The sequence below is a fragment of the Pristiophorus japonicus genome, chromosome 17 (genome assembly GCF_044704955.1).
Source record: "Pristiophorus japonicus isolate sPriJap1 chromosome 17, sPriJap1.hap1, whole genome shotgun sequence".
NCBI lineage: Eukaryota > Metazoa > Chordata > Chondrichthyes > Pristiophoridae > Pristiophorus > Pristiophorus japonicus.
In genome coordinates, this window is record NC_091993.1 from 107,971,245 (window position 1) to 107,989,182 (window position 17,938).

General features: G+C 45.0%; 1 long non-coding RNA gene across 1 annotated transcript in view; it reads right to left on the reverse strand.

The window, feature by feature from the left end:
* Window positions 1-17,938, reverse strand: part of LOC139228256 (uncharacterized) — a 49,385-nt gene that overhangs the window by 5,396 nt on the left and 26,051 nt on the right. Inside the window, exon 2 of the long non-coding RNA XR_011587538.1 lies at window positions 3,729-3,920. This is a non-coding gene — a long non-coding RNA (uncharacterized lncRNA). The remainder of the gene's footprint in view (window positions 1-3,728; window positions 3,921-17,938) is intronic.

The window sequence follows — 17,938 nt, forward strand, 5'->3', positions numbered from 1 at the left end:
AAAAAATCAACCCTTTACCCCACTGTGCTTGCAAGTTACTGCCCCCATCTCCCACCTCCCTTTCCTCGCCAAAGTCCTTGAACGTGTTGTTGCCTCCCAAATCCGTGCCCATCTTTTCCCGAAGATTGCCTCTCCACCACCATCCAGCTGGATGGGACTGCACTTGCCTGGTTCCATTCTGACCTATCTAATTGTACCCAGAAAATGACCTGCAATGGTTTGTCTCCCCACTCTTGTTTCATTACCTCTGGTGTACCCCAAGGATCTATCCTTGGCCCCCTCCTATTTCTCATCTATGCTGTCCCTTGGCAACATCATCTGAAAACACAACATCAGTTTCCACATGTACGCTGACAACACCCAGCTCTACCTCACCAGCACTTCTCTCGACCCCTCCATGGTCTCTAAATTGTCAGACTGCTTGTCCGACATCCAGTACTGGATGATCAGAAATATTGTCCAATTAAATATCGGGAAGACCGAAGCCATTGTCTTTGGTTCCCGAAACGAGCTGCTTTCCATAGCCACTAACTCCTTCCCTCTCTCTAGCATCTGTCTGAGGCTGAACCAGACTATTCACAACCAAGGTGTCATATTTGGCCCTGAAATTAGCTTACGGCCACATATCTGCGGCTAAAACTAAAACCTCCTATTTCCACCTCCGTAACATTGCCCATCTCCGCCCCTGCCTCAGCTCATCTGTTGCTGAAACCCTCATCCATGCCTTTGTTACCTCTAGACTTGACTACTCCAACGCACACCTGGCTGGCCTCCCACATTCTATCCTACGTAAACTTGAGGTCATCCAAAACTTGGCAGTCCATGTCCTAACTCGCACCAAGTCCAGCTCATCCATCACCCTTGAGTTCAATGACCTACATTGGCTCTCGGTTAAGCAACGCCTCCATTTAAAAATTTTCATCCTTGTTTACAAATCCCTCCTTGGCCTCAGCCTTCCTTATCTCTAATCTCCTTCAGCCTCACAACCCTCCGAGATATCTGCACTTCTCAAATTCTGCCCTCTTGAGCATCCCTAATTATAACTGCTCAACCATTAGTGGCCGTGCCTTCAGCTGCCTGGGCCCGAAGCTCTGGAACTCCCTCCCTTAACCTCTCTACCTCTCTACCTCTCTTTACTCCTTTAAGGCGCTCTTTAAAACCTACCTCTCTTTTATCTGCCGTAATTTCTTATGTGGCTCGGCGACAAATTTATTTGATTTGTCTTATAACACACCTGTGAAGTGCCCTGCGACGTTTTACTACTTTAAAGGTGCTACATAAATACAAGTTGTTGCTGTTGAGTGTGAAATATTAGATGAAATAAACAGTGAGAGGGGGAGTATTAAAGGGTGCATCAGCTTTGAAAGTGGATAAATCCCCAGGCCCGGATGAAATGTACCCCAGGCTATGAAGAGAAGCAAAAGAGTAAAAGCAGAGGCTCTAACCATCATTTTCCAATCCTCTCTGGCTATAGGTGTGGTGCCAGAGGACTGCTAACATTGTATCTTTATTTAAAAAGGGAGAAATGGATAGACCAAGTAATTACAGGGCAGTCAGCCTAACCTCGGAGGTGGGAAAATTATTGGAGACAATTCTGAGGGACAGGATAAATCTTCATTTAGAAAGACACGGTTTAATCAAGGATAGTCAGCAAGGATTTGTTAAGGAAAGGTCGTATCTCACTAACATGATTGAATTTTTTGAGGAGGTAACAAGGAGGGTTGATGAGGATAGCATGTTTGCTAAGGTCCCACATGGCAGACTGGACACAAAAGTAGAAACCCATGGGATCCGAGGCAGGAAGCAAAGCGTAATGGTTGTTGGGTGTTTTTGTGACTGCAAGGCTGTTTCCAGTGGGGTTCTGCAGAGCTCAGCACTAGGTCCCTTGCTTGTTGTGGTATATATCAAATGCTTTATACTTGAATGTAGGGGGTATGATTAGGAGGTTTGCAGATGATAACAAAAATTGGCTATGTGGTTGATAATGAAGAAGAAAGCCGTAGACTGCAGGAAGATATCAATTAACTGGTCAAGTGGGCAGAACAGTGGCAAATGGAATTCAATCCGGAGAAGAGGTAATGCATTGGGGGAGGGCTAACAAGGCAAGGGAATACACATTAAATGGTAGGACACTGAGATGTGTAGAGGAAACAATGGAGTGCATGTCCACAGAACCCTAAAGGTAGCAGGCCAGGTAGATAAGGTGGTAAAGAAGGCATACAGAATACTTGCCTTTATTAGTCGAAGCATAGAATAGGGAGGTTAAGATTGGACTGAGAAAACACTAGTTAGGCTACAGCTAGAATACTGCATGTAGTTCTGGTCACCACATTACAGGAAAGATGTGATGGCACTAGAGAGGGTACAGAGGAGATTTACGAGGATGTTGCCTGGACTAGAGAGTTTTAGCTATGAGGAAAGATTGGATGGGCTGAGTTTGTTTTAACAGAGGAGGCTGAGGGGAGACCTTACTTAGGTGTGTAAAATTATGAGGGGCCAAGATAGAGTGGATAGGAAGGACCGATTTCCCTTAGCAGAGAGGTCAATACCAGGGGTTTAAGATCGGATTTGAAGGGAAATTTTTTCACCCAGTGGGTGGTGGGAGTCTGGAACTTACTGCCTGAAAGGATGGTAGAGGCAGAAATCCTCACCACATTTAAAATGTACTTGGATGTGCACTTGAAGTGCTGTAACCTACAGGGCTACTGACCATGAGCTGGAAAGTGGGAATAGGCTGGATAGCTCTTTATCAGCAGGCGCGGACACGATGGGCTGAAATGGCCTCCTTCCATGCTGTAAATTTCTATGATTCTATGATTTGGTGACAGAATTTAACAATCCACAATCATTAATTTCTAATCAAACTGTGGGTGAAGATATCTAAATGTAATCTGCTAAAATTCAGTAACAAAATCACCATTTATATTAAATTAATAAATGTTCAACAGAGATGGTCAGTTTTTTCCTCCATGACTTAAAATTTGTGGCATTCTGTAAACAAAGGGGAGAAGGGCCAAACAATGATGTTAAATAAAAGCAACCCAATACCCAGCTGTCCTCAGCATCCTCAGGTGAGCAAGTGGGAAAGAACTGGTTCCCATCACACAAACTAGGTTTGTATTCCCTGGAATTTAGAAGGGCAAGGGCGATTTGATCAAATTATTCAAGATAATAAAAGGAACTGATAGGGTAGATAGAAACTAATTTCATTGGTTGTGGAGACTAGGATTGGGGACATTGTCTAAAAATTAAAGCCAGGCTTTTCAGGAGTAAAGTTAGGAAACAATTCTACGTGTAAAGGGCGGCAGAAGTATGGAACTCTCTTCTGCAAATGGCAGTTGATGCTGAATCAATTGTTAATTTTAAACCTGAGATGGGTAGATTTTTGTTAACCAAAGGTATTAAGGGATATGGGGCAAAAGCAGATGCGTGGAGTTGGGTCACAGATCAGCCATGATCTTATTAAATTGCCTGACAGGCTGGAGGAGCTGAATGGCCTACTCCTGTTCCTATGTTCCATTTCTGATCACAATCTGATGATCCTGCTGAAAGTTCACGTGTAAGCTGGTTGAGGAAACAAAAGTCCTTATTCAAAGTTGCGTTCAAAAATAAACCTTTGGGTGAACTACTGGACAGCTGCTCACACCCATGGAACCACATTCCAGCCAAGTCACTTCATTTGGGAAAGAACTAGACAGGAGAAGAATAAAATTATTCTGATAACGTACGTCCACAAGTGGCCCTTAATGGTGTCCAAGTTGAATCAGTTCTACAGGTAGACGATGATGAACCTCCTGGCTTGAATATGTAACCTGGAAGACATCTGTAAGTAACCCTGGAACCTATGGTAAATGAGGTCTCAGAAATAAATGCATCAAGTAGTGAACCATTTTCCAAAGTTGGAGGTCTGCCACAGTCACCTTTAAAAAAATAAGTTGAATAATTCACATAACTTTGACCACAATTTGAAGTTTATACTAGTACTTTAAATTAAATGAGTTAACACTCAGTAAAGTAAGCACAATTATATGAACACGATAAGCATTTATGTGCTAATATAGGAACAGTACTTTCTAATCTCTAAAGTACTTGTGCATAAACCAATGTTGTGACCAAGGGCATGATTTCAGATGTCTTTCACTAATCTAGACTCTGCCCGATGATCTATAGCCTCCAGGACTTGCAAACGCTAGGAACAAATTATTTAAGATCTTTGGTCTCAAAGATAATCAGTGTAGTTGAAAGTCAAGCAACATTGAGATGGTGGTGAAAGAGCAACCTCCTCTGATGTAGTAAGAATATGCTGCATGGACTGCATCACGATGTCTGTGAAACAACGTAGGCTCATTCAAGTGGACTCCATAATGTACTATTCTGTATTCCCAGGAGCTTCTTGGTTCTTGAAAGAACCTACTATGAAGCTTTAGAAACATAGAAACATGGAAATTTACAGCGCAGGAGGCCATTTCGGGCCATCGTGTCTGTGCCGGCCGACAAAGAGCCGCATGGCCCTTCGACAGCAGCCCTAAAGGTTACATACAATCAATGACGGAAAGGCAAAGGGTACCCAGCCCAACCAGTCTGCCCCACACCACTGCAACACCCCTAAAAACAAACACACTCCACCCTAACTGGAGCCATGGGATCTTCTGGGAGAGGCAAAAACTAGATAAAAACCCAAGCCAATTTAGGGAGAAAAAAATCTGGGAAAATTCCTCTCCGATCCATCCAGGCGATCGAAACTAGTCCAGGAGATCACCCTGGCCGTATTCTATTCCCTGCAGTACTTACCATTATATCCGCACCAACCAATAAAAGGTCATCTAGTCCAATCCCAATTACCAGCTCGAGGTCCATAACCCTGCAGGTTACGGCACTTCAAGTGCCCATCCAACCATCTCTTAAAAATAGTGAGGGTTTCTGCATCCACCACTCTTCCAGGCAGTGAGTTCCAGATCCCAACAACCCTCTGTGTAAAGAAGCCTCCCCTCAAATCCCCTCTAAACCTTCCATCAACCACCTTAAAACTATGCCCCTTTGTAATAGCCCCCTTCAATGCAAATAGACCCTTACTATCCACTATGTCCAGGCCCCTCAATCCAATAAGAACAAATCCAGCCTATCCAATCTGTCCTCATAACTAAGATTCTCCATTCCCGGCAGCATCCTAGTAAATCTCCTCTGCACCCTCTCTGGTGCAATCACGTCCTTCCTATAATATGGCGACCAGAACTGCACGCAGTGCTCCAACTGTGGCCTAACCAAAGTATTATGCAATTTAAGCATAACCTCCCTGCTCTTATATTCTATGCCTCGGCCAAAAAAGGCAAGCATTCCACATGCCTTCTTAACCACCTGCCTTCTACTTTCAGGGATCTGTTGACAAGCACTCCAAGGTCCCTTTGTTCATCTACACTATTAAGTGGCCTACCGCTTAATGTGTCTACCCTTTCCTTATTAGCCCTCCCAAAGTGCATCACCTCACACTTCTCTGAATTAAATTCCATTTTCCACTGCTCTGCCCACCTGACCAGTAGATTGATATCCTCCTGCAGTCCATGACTTTCCTCTTCATCAACCACACAGCCACTTTTAGTGTCATCTGCAAACTTCTTAATCATACTTCCTATATTCAAATCTAAATCGTTGATATATACCACAAAAAGCAAGGGACCCAGTACTGAGCCCTGCGGAACCCCACTGGAAACATTCTTCCAGTCACAAAAACATCCATCAATTATTACCCTTTGCTTCCTACCTCCAAGCCAATTTTGGATCCAACTTGCCACTTTGCCCTGGATCCCATGGGCTTTAACCTTCATGACCAGTCTACCATGTGGGACCTTATCAAAAGCCTTGCTAAAGTCCATATATACTACATCGTACGCACTACCCTCATCGACCCTCTTGGTTACCTCCTCAAAAAATTCAATCAGATTAGTCAAACACGATCTTCCCTTAACAAATCCGTGCTGACTGTCCCTAATTAATCCATACCTATCCAAATGCAGATTTATCCTGTCTTTCAGGATTTTTTCCAATAATTTTCCCACCACTGACATTAGGCTGACAGGCCTGTAATTACTCGGCCTATCCCTTTTTCCCTTCTTAAACAAGGGTACTACATTAGCAGTCCTCCAATCCTCCGGCACCATGCCCAGATCCAAGGAGGACTGGAAAATGATAGCCAAAGCCTCTGCTATTTCCTCTTTTACTTTGCTCAACAGCCTGGGATGCATTTCATCCGGGTCTGGGGACATATCTACTTTCAAAGCTGCTAAACCCCTTAATACTTCCTCTCTCACTATATTTATTTCATCCAGAATATCACACTCCTCCTCTATAGCAGTATCTGCATTACCTCTTTCCTTTGTGAAAACAGATGCAAAGTATTCGTTAGGAATCCTACCAACATCTTCTGCCTCCTCACAAAGATTACCCTCATGGTCTCGAATAAGCCCTAACTTTTCCTTAGTTACCCTCTTACTCTTAATATCTCCAAGTTTGCAGATGACACTAAACTGGGTGGCGGTGTGAGTCATGAGGAGGACACTAAGAGGCTGCAGGGTGACTTGGACAGGTTAGGTGAGTGGGCAAATGCATGGCAGATGCAGTATAATGTGGATAAATGTGAGGTTATCCACTTTGGGAGCAAAATCACGAAGGCAGAATATTATTTGAATGGTGGCAGATTAGGAAAGGGAGAGGTGCAACGAGACCTGAGTGTCATGGTTCATCAGTCATTGAAAGTTGGCATGCAGGTACAGCAAGCGGTGAAGGCGGCAAATGGTATGTTGGCCTTCATAGCTAGGGGATTTGAGGATAGGAGCAGGGAAGTCTTACTGCAGTTGTACAGGGCCTTGGTGAGACCTCACCTGGAATATTCTGTTCAGTTTTGGTCTCCTAATCTGAGGAAGGGCATTCTTGCTATTGAGGGAGTGTAGCGAAGGTTCACCAGACTGATTCCAGGGATGGCTGGACTGACATATGAGGAGAGACTGGATCAACTGGGCCTTTATACACTGGAGTTTAGAAGGCTAAGAGGGGATCTCATAGAAACACATAAGATTCTGACGGGACTGGACAGGTTAGATGCGGGAAGAATGTTCCCGATGTTGGGAACTAGGGGACACAGTCTTAGGATAAGGGGTAGGCCATTTAGGACTGATGAGGAGAAACTTCTTCACTCAGAGAGTTGTTAACCTGTGGAATTCCCTGCCGCAGAGAGTTGTTGATGCCAGTTCATTGGTTATATTCAAGAGGGAGTTAGATATGGCCCTTACGGCTAAAGGGATCAAGGGGTATGGAGAGAAAGCAGGAAAGGGATACTGAGGGAATGATCAGCCATGATCTTATTGAATGGTGGTGCAGGCTCGAAGGGCCGAATGGCCTACTCCTGCACCTATTTTCTATGTTTCTATGTTATTTGTTCATTCTTCTCTCCTCAAAACATTCCCCGCTTTCTCACCCGACACCCAAGTCATTTATACAATTGTAAAAGATATTGGGGTAGATTTTCAGCTCACCATCTGGGTGTAAAATTGGCCTGTGGATTGGCCGTCTGTTATAGAATCTGCCCAGTTTTCATTTTCAAATATTTCAGTACGCCTCAGCTATTTGTAAGTACAGTGTTAGTCGTGACTCAGTGGGCAGCATTCTCACCTCTGAATCAGGAGGTTGTGGGTTCAAGTCCCACTGCAGAGACTTGAGCTCAAAAATATAGACTCACACGCTAGTGCAGTGCTGAGGGAGAGCAGCACTGTCGGAGGTGCCGTCTTTTGGATGAAACGTTAAACCAGGTGGATGTAAAAGATTCCATGGCACTATTTCGAAGAAGAGCAGGGGAGTTATCCCCGGTGCGCTGGCCAATATTTAACCCTCGATCAACATAATAAAACAAATCATCTGGTTTTTATCACATTGCTGTTTGTGGCAGTTTGCTGTGTGTAAATTTGATGGCGTTCTTCCCACATTACAACAGTGACTATACTCCAAAAGTACTTAATTGGCTGTGAAGCGTTTTGGGACATCCGGTGGTTGTGAAAGATGCTGTATAAATGCAAGTCTTTCTTTCTACGTCAGGAAGTTGTGGGTTCAAGTCTGACTTCAGTGGTATGAGCATATCATCCAGGTTGACACTGACTGCAGTACTGAGGGAGTATTGTCTTTTGCATGAGACGGTAAACCAAGGCCCTGTTTAACCTTTGTAGAAGAGAATAGGTGGTATCCTGGCCAATAGTTATCCCTCAATCGACGGCTAAATCACAGATTATCTAGTCGTTATCTCATTACTGTTTGCGGAAACATATTGTGCGCAAATTTGTGCGGAATCGTAAAATTACTCCTCAACCTGCAGGCCCTGAATTTCCCTGCTGGATCTACTGGACTCCCTCTGGGAGGAGCCCAAAATGATTTTACAAAGGATATTTATAACCAGCATAGAGAAAATATTTCATTCCATCAGCCCAGCCACATTCTTGAGGTGAGAGGTCAGCTGGATGTTAAAAAAAATTAAAAGCTGCAGAAAAAAGATGAAAGTAGAAAACTGGCACAACATTACCCATACATTGCCCACGCCAGGGACTTGAGCACAAAAATCCAGGCTGACACTCCAGTGCAATACTGAGTGAGTGCTGTCAGAGGTGCTGGCTTTTGGATGAGACGTTAAACCGAGTCTGCTCTCTCAGGTGGATGTAAAAGATCCCGTGGCACTATTTCAAAGAGCAGGGGACTTATCCCCGGTGTCCTGGCCAATATTTATCCCTCAATCAACATAAAAACTGATTATCTGGTCATTATCACATTGCTGTTTGTGGGAGCTTGCTGTGCTCAAATTGGCTGCCTTGTTTCCTACATTACAACAGTGGCTACACCTCAAAAAGTACTTAATTGGCTGTAAAGCGCTTTGAGAAGTCCGGTGGTCGCGAAAGGTGCTATATAAATCCAAATCATTCTTTCTTGACAAGATTCCTGTCCACATATGCACTACTGTGTGGGGAAAAAATATTTTGTCATCTGTAAACATATTTGAGAGGAGATCGACTGTCATTGAAATTGTGTACCTATCGGCGGCAGCGGAGGGGAAGATCTTGGCAGCAGAAACCTTTGGCACTGCTGATCTATGAAATCCCCAATGGAGAGACAGATCTTTGCACCCAAATTACACCATGTCCATGGGAGTGGCAGCCAAGCAGCACCAATACTGGTGCAGGTGCCTGTCTGATATATAAATTACACTCGTCCTGGGATTTGGATTGGGGTCATGATGAGGAATTTTCCCAGATTTTTTTCCCCAATTGGCCTGGGTTTTTATCTGGTTTTTGCCTCTCCCAGATCACATGGCTCCGGTTGGGGTGGAGTGTAGAATGTTTCGGTGCAAGAGGTGTCGCAGTTGTGTGAGGCAGACTGGTTGGGCCGGGTGATCTTTACCTTTTCGCCATTGTTCATTGGTTTATATATAATCTTCAGGGCTGCTGACCGAGGGCTGTGTGGCTCTTTGTCGGACGGAGAGGACACGATGGGCAGAAATGACCTCCTTCTGTGCTGTAAATTTCTATGTTTCTATGTCAACTGTGGCTCAGTGGGTAGCAATCTTGCCTGTGAGTGAGAAGGTTGTGGATTCAAGTCCCACTTTCAGGGACTTAAGCACAAAAGAAAAATCTAAACTGACACTCCAATGCAGTAATGAAGGAGCACTGCACTGTTGGATGTGCTGTCTTTCAGATGAGAAGTTAAACTATGGCCCCCTGCTCTCTCTGGTGGACGTAAAAGATCCCATTGCACTATTTTGAAGAAGAACAGGAGGAGTCCTGGTGTCTTAGCCAATATTTATCCCTCAATCAATATTAAAAAACACAGATAATCTGGTCATTATCACATTGCTATTTGTGGGAACTTGCTGTGCGCAAGGTGGCTGCCGCGTTTCCTACATCACCATCATCATCATCATCACAGGCATCGAGGAAGACTTGTTTTCACTCTGAGTCCTTAGGTGGCTTAACAGTCCAATACGAGAACCACCGTCCCTGTCACATGTGGGACAGATAGTCATTGAGGGGAGGGATGGGTGGGACTGGTTTGCCACATGCTCTTTCCGCTGCCTGCGCTTGATTTCTGCATGCTCTCGGCGATGAGACTCGAGGTGCTCAGCGCCCTCTCGGATGCACTTCCTCCACTTAGGACGGTTTTTGGCCAGGGACCCCCAGGTGTCGGTGGTGATGTTGCACTTTATCAGGGAGGCTTTGAGGGTGTCCTTGTAACATTTCCCCTGCCCGCGTTTGGCTCGTTTACCGTGAAGGAGTTCCGAGTAGAGCGCTTGCTTTGGGAGTCTTGTGTCTGGCATGCGGACAATGTGGCCTGGGCAGCGGAGCTGATCAAATGTGGTCAGTGCTTCAATGCTGGGGATGTTGGCCTGGTCGAGGACTCTAATGTTGGTGCGTCTGTCCTCCCAGGGTATTTTGTAGGATCTTGCGGAGACATCATTGGTGGTATTTCTCCAGCGATTTGAGGTGTCTACTGTACATGGTCCATGTCTCTGAGCCATACAGGAGGGCGGGTATTACCGGTAGACCAAGAGCTTGGTGGCAGTTTTGAGGGCTTGGTCTTCAAACATTTTTTCCCTCAGGCGGCTGACAGTACAACAGTGACTACACTCCAAATGTACTTCATTGGCTGTAGAGAGGTTCGGTGGTCGTGACAGACATTATATAAATCCAAGTATTGCTTTAAGTGCCTGAATTGAAACAAGGTCCTGAACTTGATAGCACACGAGGCAGCCTGGAGCCCAACGACTCCACCCACATCTGTAAGCAAACATTAATTCCTGCTTCCCGCCCTCTCCATTTAGAGGTTAGTTGAATTGCCTTTCGGATAGATTTTACAAGGTACGTGGGATGGCTCACACAGCTATCACTGAGGGGCTTCAAGGAAGCAGGAGAAGAGATCATACTTAACATAAATATATTACAGAATGCTGAGATCTTGCTCTCATGGCACGAAAATAAGTGATTACAGTCCCATATGCGCAGAATGCGAGACGATGTCTGCATGCCTATGTAACATTTTTCTTCCATTTTATACGATGGGTAGAATAGATGGCAGGCAATGTCGGCTAGATTTATATGGTAATAGATTCAAGGGGGAGATTGCATCAAGTTGAGTCAGGGAATGTGATTGGTGGAATGCAGCAATGTAATTCAGAATCTGCTGGTCTAGTGTGTGTTTCGATCATGCTGTCTCCTAAATGATTCCAGCTTGAAGTCTTCTTGAACTTTTGAAACTGAGATTTCTGAATTTTCCATATTTACACTGGTAGACAAAGGCCAAGTTGCAGCAGAGCTTGGATTTGATCCAATGTCTGGTAGCTGGTACAACCAGGATTATAGACTACAGTGACTAATCATGTCTGAGTAGACTAGAAAGGAAAGGTTCATCAAAATAAATTATGTTATGTATAATGTAAAGACCTTCTCAAGGCTTGCAGAGAGTCTGGCCTGCAATTGCCTCCACTATCCTGCCCTAGAATGGGTGGGATCACAGTGGAAATTGTAGGGAAATCAGCTTGTGAGGCCTACCACCACCTCCCTGTCCTGACCATGATTTCCATTCCCTGCAATGACCACTGGCTGCTCCTTTCCTGGCCACTATGTGTCAGTACCAGCAGGAAAGTAGGGTCCAGGTTCCTGGTCCACTTCTCTCCTGTCTACCTTCTTCCCATTGCTTCCCCGGACCACCAGGTGAAGCCTGCAATAGTTCCTGGGATGGTGGTGGGAAGGTTCCAAACGGTGAATGTAATGGGACAATAGTAGTCATCTCCTTTCCCTCCAATTTGGCACCAGCCACCTACCTTTGAAGGCCTTCATCGACAAAGGACTACAAACCCTTAGGATACCTGCTTTTTCAGTGCCCTGTGGCCCATTTAAGTGCCTTCTTTCCCGTTCAGGTGCTGCTGCAGCAGTCCCATCTCAATTCCCCTTGGGGGCCACTGGTAAACATAGAAACATAGAAAATAGGTGCAGGAGTAGGCCATTCGGCCCTTCTAGCCTGCACCGCCATTCAATGAGTTCATGGCTGAACATGCAACTTCAGTACCCCATTCCTGCATTCTCACCATACCCCTTGATTCCCCTAGTAGTAAGGACTTCATCTAACTCCTTTTTGAATATATTTAGTGAACTGGCCTCAACAACTTTCTGTGGTAGAGAATTCCACAGGTTCACCACTTTCTGGGTGAAGAAATTCCTCCTCATCTCGGTCCGAAATGGCTTCCCCCTTATCCTTAGACTGTGTCCCCTGGTTCTGGACTTCCCCAACATTGGGAACATTCTTCCTGCATCTAACCTGTCTAACCCCGTCAGAATTTTAAACGTTTCTATGAGGTCCCCTCTCATTCTTCTGAACTCCAGTGAATACAAGCCCAGTTGATCCAGTCTTTCTTGATAGGTCAGTCCCGCCATCCCGGGAATCAGTCTGGTGAACCTTCGCTGCACTCCCTCAATAGCAAGAATGTCCTTCCTCAGGTTAGGAGACCAAAACTGTACACAATACTGCAGGTGTGGCCTCACCAAGGCCCTGTACAATTGTAGCAACACCTCCCTGCCCCTGTACTCAAATCCCCTCGCTATGAAGGTCAACATGCCATTTGCTTTCTTAACCGCCTGCTGTACCTGCATGCCAACCTTCAATGACTGATGTACCATGACACCCAGGTCTCTTTGCACCTCCCCTTTTCCTAATCTGTCACCATTCAGATAATAGTCTGTCTCTCTGTTTTTACCACCAAAGTGGATAACCTCACATTTATCCACATTATACTTCATCTGCCATGCATTTGCCCACCACCTAACCTATCCAAGTCGCTCTGTAGCCTCATAGCATCCTCCTCGCAGCTCACACTGCCACCCAACTTAGTGTCATCCGCAAATTTGGAGATACTACATTTAATCCCCTCATCTAAATCATTAATGTACAGTGTAAACAGCTGGGGCCCCAGCACAGAACCTTGCGGTACCCCAGTAGTCACTGCCTGCCATTCTGAAAAGTCCCCATTTACTCCTACTCTTTGCTTCCTGTCTGACAACCAGTTCTCAATCCATGTCAGCACACTACCCCCAATCCCATGTGCTTTAACTTTGCACATTAATCTCTTGTGTGGGACCTTGTCGAAAGCCTTCTGAAAGTCCAAATATACCACATCAACTGGTTCTCCCTTGTCCACTCTACTGGAAACATCCTCAAAAAATTCCAAAAGATTTGTCAGGCATGATTTCCCTTTCACAAATCCATGCTGACTTGGACCTATCATATTACCTCTTTCCAAATGCACTGCTATGACATCCTTAATAATTGATTCCATCATTTTACCCACTACCGATGTCAGGCTGACCGGTCTATAATTCCCTGTTTTCTCTCTCCCTCCTTTTTTAAAAAGTGAGGTTACATTGGCTACCCTCCACTCCATAGGAACTGATCCAGAGTCAATGGAATGTTGGAAAATGACTGTCAATGCATCTGCTATTTCCAAGGCCACCTCCTTAAGTACTCTGGGATGCAGTCCATCAGGCCCTGGGGATTTATCGGCCTTCAATCCCATCAATTTCCCCAACACAATTTCCCGACTAATAAGGATTTCCCTCAGTTCCTCCTCCTTACTAGATCCTCCGACCCCTTTTATATCCGGAAGGTTGTTTGTGTCCTCCTCAGTGAATACTGAACCAAAGTACTTGTTCAATTGGTCCGCCATTTCTTTGTTCCCCGTTATGACTTCCCCTGATTCTGACTGCAGGGGACCTACATTTGTCTTTACATATCTATAGAAACTTTTGCAATCCGTCTTAATGTTCCCTGCAAGCTTCTTCTCGTACTCCATTTTCCCTGCCCTAATCTAACCCTTTGTCCTCCTCTGAGTTCTAAATTTCTCCCAGTCCCCGGGTTCGCTGCTATTTCTGGCCAATTTGTATGCCACTTCCTTGGCTTTAATGCTATCCCTGATTTCCCTTGATAGCCACGGTTGAGCCACCTTCCCTTTTTTATTTTTACGCCAGACAGGAATGTACAATTGTTGTAGTTCATCCATGCGGTCTCTAAATGTCTGCCATTGCCCATCCACAGTCAACCCCTTCAGTATCATTTGCCAATCTATCCTAGCCGATTCACGCCTCATACTTTCAAAGTTACCCTTCTTTAAGTTCTGGACCATGGTCTCTGAATTAACTGTTTCATTCTCCATCCTAATGCAGAATTCCACCATATTATGGTCACTCTTCCCCAAGGGGCCTCGCACAACGAGTTTGCTAATTAATCCTCTCTCATTACACAACACCCAGCCTAAGATGGCCTCCCCCCTAGTTGGTTCCTCGACATATTGGTCTAAAAAACCATCCCTTATGCACTCCAGGAAATCCTCCTCCACCGTATTGCTTCCAGTTTGGTTAACCCAATCTATGTGCATATTAAAGTCACCCATTATAACTGCTGCACCTTTATTGCATGCACCCCTAATTTCCTGTTTGATGCCCTCCCCAACATCACTACTACTGTTTGGAGGTCTGTACACAACTCCCACTAACGTTTTTTGCCCTTTGGTGTTCTGCAGCTCTACCCATATAGATTCCACATCATCCAAGCTAATGTCCTTCGGAACTATTGCCTTAATTTGCTCCTTAACCAGCAATGCTACCCCACCTCCTTTTCCTTTTATTCTATCTTTCCTGAATGTTGAATACCCCTGGATGTTGAGTTCCCAGCCCTGATCATCCTGGAGCCACGTCTCCGTAATCCCAACCACATCATATTTGTTAACATCTATTTGCACAGTTAATTCATCCACCTTATTGCGGATACTCCTTGCATTAAGACACAAAGCCTTCAGGCTTGTTTTTTTAACACCCTTTGTCCTTTTAGAATTTTGCTGTACAGTGGCCCTTTTTATTCTTTGCCTTGGGTTTCTCTGCCCTCCACTTTTCCTCATCTCCTTTCTGTCTTTTGCTTTTGCCTCCTTTTTGTTTCCCTCTGTCTCCTTGCATTGGTTCCCATCCCCCTGCCATATTAGTTTAAATCCTCCCCAACAGCACTAGCAAACACTCCCCCTAGGACATTGGTTCCGATCCTGCCCAGGTGCAGACCGTCCGGTTTGTACTGGTCCCACCTCCCCCAGAACCGGTTCCAATGCCCCAGGAATTTGAATCCCTCCCTGCTGCACCACTGCTCAAGCCACGTATTCATCTGCGCTATTCTGCGATTCCTACTCTGACTATCACGTGGCACTGGGAGCAATCCCGAGATTACTACTTTTGAGGTCCTACTTTTTAAATTTTGCTCCTAGCTCCTTAAATTCGTTTCGTAGGACCTCATCCCTTTTTTTACCTATGCCGTTGGTACCAATGTGCACCACGACAACTGGCTGTTCTCCCTCCCTTTTTAGAATGTCCTGCACCCGCTCAGAGACATCCTTGACCCTTGCACCAGGGAGGCAACATACCATCCTGGAGTCTCGGTTGCGGCCGCAGAAACGCCTATCTATTCCCCTCACCATTGAATCCCCAATCACTATTGCTCTCCCACTCTTTTTCCTGCCCTCCTGTGCAGCAGAGCCAGCCATGGTGCCATGAACTTGGTTGCTGCTGCCCTCCCCTGATGAGTCATCTCCCTCAACAGTACCCAAAGCAGTGTATCTGTTTTGCAGGGGGATGACCACATGGGACTCCTGTACTACCTTCCTTGCACTGCTCTTCCTGTTGGTCTTCCATTCCCTATCTGGCTGTGGACCCTTTCCCTGCGGTACGACCAACTCGCTACACGTGATACTCACGTCATTCTCAGCATCGTGGATGCTCCAGAGTGAATCCACCCTCAGCTCCAACTCCGCAACGCGGACCGTCAGGAGCTTGAGGTGGATACACTTCCTGCAGATATAGTCGTCAGGGACACTGGTGTCGTCCCTGAGTTCCCACATGGTACAGGAGGAGCATAACACCCAATCGAGCTCTCCTGCCATGACTTAACTCTTAGATACACTTAAATTGGCAACAACAATGGATCGAGCTTTCTGATGGGGACACCACTGGGAGCAAGCCATGCATAGCTAATGACACCTGAAGTTCTGCATGCACCTGTCTCCAGTTGAGGCAGAAAATGGAAAATTCAGGCCTCTATGCCTGTACTGCTGTGGTGTCTCTAAGTCGACAAAAGACCTTTGATCTAGTGTATGGTCTAACTGATTTCAGACCTTAGTTAAATTTCAGTTAAGGAAATGGATTTATTCTTATTTCGTATGACAATATTAATGGGTTAGAGAATAAGCCAGTTTTTCACCTCCATAAATGGACTGGGCTGCTACAACAACAACTTACATTTTATAGTGAATTTAACATAGTAAAACATCCCAAGGTGCTTAACAAGAGCGATATCAATAAAAACATTTTTGACACAGAGTTCAGAAGGAGATATCAGGACAGATGACCAAAAGCTTGGTCCTAGAGGTAGGTTTTAAGGAAGATCTTAAAGGAGAAGAGAGAGGTAGAGAGGTGAGGTTTAGGAGGGAATTCCAGAGCTTAGGGCCCAGGCACCTGAAAGCATGGCCGCCAATGGTGGAACGATTAAAATTGTGGATGCACAAGAGGCCAGAATTGGAGGAACGTAGGGATCTCAAAGGCTTGGAGGGCTGGTGGGGGTTACAGAGATAGAGAGGGGCAAGGCCATGGAGGGAATTGAAACAAGGATGAGAATTTTAAAATGAAGGCATTGCTGGTCCGGGAGCCAGTGTAAGTCAGCAAGGTTAAAGATTCCTATTATTCAACTTTATTTTTGCCTGAGAACAGATGCAAGTCATTTGGAACCACTATGACCGAACACTGTGGCCTCACTGGGTCTGTACAAAGTGCGCACACACCCGGCGAGGCCTCGCAAAAGCTGGTTTTCGGGGCGCAATACGCAGATGCCAAAAACAGCTTTTCGGATCTATCAAGATTTCTCTAGACTGATCCTCCACATCTCCGGGAGAAGGACATCCGCTGGGCATTTGCCCAACTCATGCCCAGCGAATCGCCTTCAAATTTTTACACCTGGTAATAGCTGGCGCATAGCTTACTTTTACCAGCATAACACTTTTAAAACATATAAAAATTAAATTTAATCACTCATTTTTATATAAAATACCCTGTCCATTAAGGTAATTTTATTTGTAACAATATTAAAACACATTAAAAATGCCAAAAAATATATATTTTTCTAAAACATTTAATTACATTTAATTTCAATTAATTTTAAATATGTGAGGTGTTTTATTTATTTATTATGCTGTGATTCGGTGTTTTAGGGTTTTTTCTCATGGATAGTAATGGGAACTCGTACAAACAGAGCTCCCATTTTTATCAATGAGAATACTGCATCGTGATTGGTGGTCCAGGCCCACGTACGTACCTGAAAGGCATCTTCCCATGTGCTGCGCAGCGAACCTAGGCCTCCGACCGGGATCCTAAGTTCCTCCGGGACCACCAGGTACTTTTGTAGATTTTTTTCCAGGTCGGAGGCATTCATACGAAGGAAGCCTCTGACTGCAATTGTGCCCCCATTGTCATTGAGACAAACCATGTGTTTGATGGATATATAAATTATAAACACAAATCTGCAATATTAAATTGCTCATCTCGATATTTCAATGAAACCCGTTTGAGGGCTTCCAGTGAAGGCAGGGTACATGAAGGGAGTGCTGGGAGACATTAAGTAGGATCACTGTAGAATGAAGAACAATTCTTTTAAAAGTAAACACTTAGGCCAGAATTTTCCCCTAAAATAAACGGTTGGTTTGGAGCGTGGGGGTAGTTAAATTGTTAAAAAAGGCATTCTTGTCCTTATTCTGCCTCCAACCCGACCACTTCCGGTTTTAACGGAGGCGGGACGGGAGCGGGGCGGGGTGCAAGTGACCAACCTGCTTCCAGGG